The sequence below is a fragment of the Penaeus monodon genome, chromosome 13 (genome assembly GCF_015228065.2).
Source record: "Penaeus monodon isolate SGIC_2016 chromosome 13, NSTDA_Pmon_1, whole genome shotgun sequence".
Classification (NCBI taxonomy): Eukaryota; Metazoa; Arthropoda; class Malacostraca; order Decapoda; family Penaeidae; genus Penaeus; species Penaeus monodon.
Window position 1 is genome coordinate 46,251,337 of NC_051398.1, and position 5,000 is coordinate 46,256,336.

The window sequence follows — 5,000 nt, forward strand, 5'->3', positions numbered from 1 at the left end:
TCCCCCTCCCCCTCTTCCCCCCCGGGGCTTGCCAACTCCCCCCCCCTCCCCCTCCCTCCCCCCCCCCCTTCCTTCCCCCCCCCCCTCCCCTCCTCCCTTCCTTTCCCTTTCCCCCCTTTTTTTTCATCCTCTCTCCTCTCTCTCCCAAAGGGGGGAATTGAAAGCCGAATGTCGCCTCACCCTCTTCCCTCCCTCCCATCCCTCCCTCCCCCTCCCTCCCCCCCTTTTCCCTCCTCCTCCTTCCTCTTTTCTCCCTCCCTCCTTCTCTCCCCTCTGTAAGGGAACCCCTTTTTTTTGAAAGCAGGAAGGGGCTTACCCTCTCCATCCCCTCCCTCCCCCTCCCCTCCCTCCCTCCCCTCTCCATCCTCCCTTTCCCTCCTTCCTTTCCCTTCCCCCCTTTTATCCTCTCTCTCTCTCTCTTCCATCTTTCAGAGAGGGACTGAAACCTTTTGGGCCAACCCCCCACCCTCCCTCCTCCCCTCCCCTCCTCCCCCTCCCTCCTCCCTCCCTCCCTCCCTTCCCTCCTTTCCCTTTCCCCCCCCTCCTTTTTCTCCCTCTCTCTCTCCTCCTCTTCTTTCCCAACGGCAAAACTTTAACCCCCGAACCGTCGAGCACGAGGACCCCTTAACCTTTGCCTCCCACCCTCCTTTCCCCCCATCCCCCTCCCTCCCTCCCTCCCTCCTCCTTCCCTTTCCCCCTTTATCATCCCCCTCCCTCCTTCCTCCCCTCCCTTGACCTTCCCCCTTTTTTTCCCCCCCCCTCCTCCCCCTCCCTCCCAATTCTTCCATAACTTCCTTCCCCTTCTTCCTCCTCCCATCCATCCTCCCTCCTCCTCTCCCCCCTCCCCCTCAACTTAAAACCCTTTTCCCCCCCCTCTTTTTCTCCTCTCCCTCCTCCTTTCCCCCAAACTCCCAACTTCCCTTCCCTTCCCCCTCCTTTTTCCTTTCCCCCCCTCCCTCCCTCCCTCCCACCCATCTCAACTTCCCCCAAATTCCTCCCCTCCCTCCACCTCCCTCCTTCCTCCCTTCCCTCCCTTTCCCCTTCCTTCCCTTTCCCCCTTTTTTTTTCCCTCTCTTTTCTCCCGTTTTCTCCAGAGGGGGGAGGAAGAAAGCCGAATGTCGCCTCACCCCCTCCCTCCCTCCCATCCTCCTCCCTTCCCTCCCTCCCCCCCCCCTCCTTCCCTTTCCCCCTCTTTTCCTCCCCCCCTCTCCTCCTCCTCCTCCCTCCCCCAAATCCTTCCCTCCTCCCTCCTTCCCTCCCTTCTATTCTCCCTCCTTCCTCCCTCCCTCCTCCCTCCCTCCCTTCCCCCCCCCTTTCCCCCTTCCCCCCTCCTTCCTTCCCTTTCCCCCCTCGTTTATTCATCCTCTCTCTCTCTCTCTCCCAGATCGTAGAGGCAGGAGGGAACTTGAAAGCCGAATGTCGCCTCACCTTGGGCCCTCATCAACTCAGCGCCTACAAAACCTTGCGAGTCAGAATGCGTATGATTTCGTACGTCGACAACTACCACGCCTCAGGTGAGTCGGGGATGAGTCGCAGGTTATGGGTGAGTCACGGTGAGTCGGGGGTGAGTTGTAGGGTTTGGGTGAGTCATGAGTCAGTTTATGGATAAGTCACGGGAGTCCTAGTGAGTCATAGTGAGTCATAGTCATAGATGAGTCACAGGTTATGGATGAGTCGCGGCGAGTCATAGATGAGTCACAGGTTATGGATGAGTCACAGTGAGACATAAAGGAGTCACTCAGTCATAAGTTCGGTCACCTTTAGTCATGGGTGAATAATCAGAAAGCGTTTATTGTTAAAAAGACGTTTGGGATTGGCGAATGATTCACTCTGACTCATAGCGAGTGACTCAGAGTTAGTGATGAATATAATGACCTAATCATCAACTTACCAAATTTAACTTTTTCGTTTTTAGTTTTCTTCGTTTTTTTCTTTTTATGTTATTAGGAAATAAGTTGATAAAAACGAAACAGAGGTTGTTTTCTTCGTTTTTTTGTTGTTTTTTATGTTATTAGAAAATAAGTTGATAAAAACGAAACAGAGGTTGTGACTCGTGACGCATCAGTTTTAGCAAATCACACATGAATAGCTTGGACTCTTTAATTAGTATTAGGGATTTTATTAACAGTGAGTTGTCACAATTCAATGTTTATTCGTTAATAAGGATTAGGGAAATTTTAGCGGTAATGAAGTGAGATTAACAGATCAACGGAATCACAGATTATCACAGTGAAATGGAAATCAGTGAATCACAAAATGAGAGGGGCAAGAGAGAGGAGGGAAGAAGAAGGAAAGAGGAGAGAGAGAGAGAGAGAGAGAGAGAGAGAGAGAAGAGAGAGAAGAGACGGACAGATAGGCAGAGAGATTAGAGTGAATGAGTGAGAGAGAGAGAGAGAGAGAGAGAGAGAGAGAGAGAGAGAGAGAGAGAGAGAGAGAGAGAGAGAGACAACACACACACACACACACACACACACACACACACACACACACACACACATACAAACAAACAAATACACATATACACACATAAAACACACATATAAGACAGACTGACAGACAGACAAGAGGAAGGTCAGCCCGTGATGCGTGCATATAATTCCCTCTGATAAAACGCACCAACCCATGATACGTAAATCGGGATATTGTGTTCGAAATCACGCTGGATTTACAGAGCGAGCGCTGAGCCATTATCTACCATGGGCTTTGGCGGGAGAGAGAGAATGAGAGAGAGAGAGAGAGAGAGAGAGAGAGAGAGAGAGAGAGAGAGAGAGAGAAAGAGAGAGAGGGAGAGAGAGGGAGAGAGAGAGAGAGAGAGAGAGAGAGAGAGAGAGAGAGAGAGAGGAGAGAGAGAGAGAGAGAATTAGAGGGAGAAAGGAAAGATAGAAGTAAAGAGAAAGGAGAGAGAGAGTGGGATGGGAGGAGAGGAACAGAGAAAGGTGAAATGGGTAAGCAGAGTAGATTAGGAAGGGAGAGAGACGGAGGGGGGGGTATAGGAGTGTGGAGGGGGAGGGGGTAGGAGAGTATGCATTAGCAAGGGATGATTGGTAGTTAAGAGAGGGTAGAGGGTGGGACCAGAGGTGGGGGGGGGGGGAGTTAGGGTAGGGTAGGGTAGGGGGTAGAGAGGTAGGGGAGGGAAGGTGTCGAGAGAGGGGAGGGATGAGGTCGACACTGGGGGGGGGGGGCGAGAATTTGGAGAGGTCAAAGGTGGGGAAGAGGATGGGGATCGAAAGATGGAGAATGAAGGGTTTGAGAATTAGAGGAGGAGGAGGGGGTAGAAGGAGACGGAGATGGAGGAGGAGGGGGAGGAGCAGGAGGAGGAGGAGGAGGATGGAGGGGTAGAAGGAGAGGAGATGGGGGGAGGGGAGGGGGGGGGGGCGGGGAGAGCGGGTAGAAGGATTTGGGAGAGAAGAGGAGGTTGGTCTGAAGGGAGGAGGGGTGAGGCGGGAGATGGATCTGTATGAGGTAGACGTGTGAATTGGAGGATCAGTGGATTAGAGGAAAGAGGAGGAGAGAGGATTATGTTAGTTAGAGGGGGGGTATAAGTAGTATGGTAGGAGTAGGGGGTGGTGTAAGGCGGAGAGGGGAGGAGGGAAGGAGGGGGTGTATAAGTGAGATTGATGAGTAGTATTAGTATTGGATGAGGATTATGACTTATTATGGGAGTATGTAGTATTATTTGTTATAAGTAGTTTTTGGAGATAGAGGAGTAGTAAGGACTGAGGAGGAGGAGGTAGGAGGAGTATGTGCAGTGGGGGGTATAATGAGGTATGGAGTACGTAGGGGTTTGTTGTGTAGGAAGGATGTAGGAGGAGGTAGGGTGTAGAAGGAGATGGAGGTATTGATGCTTAGGATGTAGGGTTGTCATTAGTGTGGAGGAGGAGGAGGAGGAGGTGGTTAGAAGGATTATTTAGGATGAGTATGATTAGTGATGTAATTAGGAGTTAGTGAGGAGGATGAGGAGTGGAGGATGAGGAGTAGGGGGTTATAAGGAGATGGAGGAGGATGGGTGTGGGTGTGATGCGGAGGTGACGAGGAGGGGGCAATGGCTTTTTTAGAAATACCCTAAGCTTTGTTGCCTCGCGTTCATAATCACGCTCTATAAATTACCTTTATTATCAGTGGCTTTGAGGTGGGCGTTCATCACCTGTGAAGAGTTAACGAGTGGGAGGCGTGTGGGCGGAGAGTTGTGTAGTGGTGGGGTTGGGGTGGGGGGCTGGGGTGTGGGTTGGGCGGGGAGGGGGGGGGAGGGGAGGGGAGGAGGGAGGGTGAAGGGGGATGTGGGTGGGTTGGTGCTGGGGTGTGGAGGATAAGGCTGGGGGGGGGGGGGGGGGTGGGGGGGGCTGTGGGGTGGGGGGGGGGTGCATGGGGGGAGGGGGGGGGGGGTAATATATACCAATATAAATAACAAAAACACTAAAAAAATAAACTATACCTCACATTACAACAATATCTATCACACGACAATATAATAAAAATAATCAAACAAAAAAATACGATAACATAAAAACAAAAACAAACAAAAATATAAAATAAAACAACCCAAAACCTAACTCACCTCAATACTATAAAAAAAATAACCACCTTTACGATAAAACACACATCTACAACTAAACCCAAAAACACATGGCGACTAATAAATCACAAAATACAAAAAACAATAAACCTATTAACATACACAATATAACATAACTATTCACAAAAATAACTAATTAATATATTATCCATAATCTACAAACGACAAATACAATACCAACAACTAAAAATCCACATAACAATTAAAAAAACCTATCAATAAAATACGGATTTGTGGTGGGTATTTTTTTGGCCTTTGGGTCCTGGAGGGATTGGGAGAATCTTTTTCGTTTATGGACCCTGGAGCATAATTGCTATCCATTTCTAATAAATAAATAAATAGATATATATATATATATATATTAGATGTTGGTATAGATATATATATATAGATATATATATTATATTGAAATTTAAAATTTAAAAAA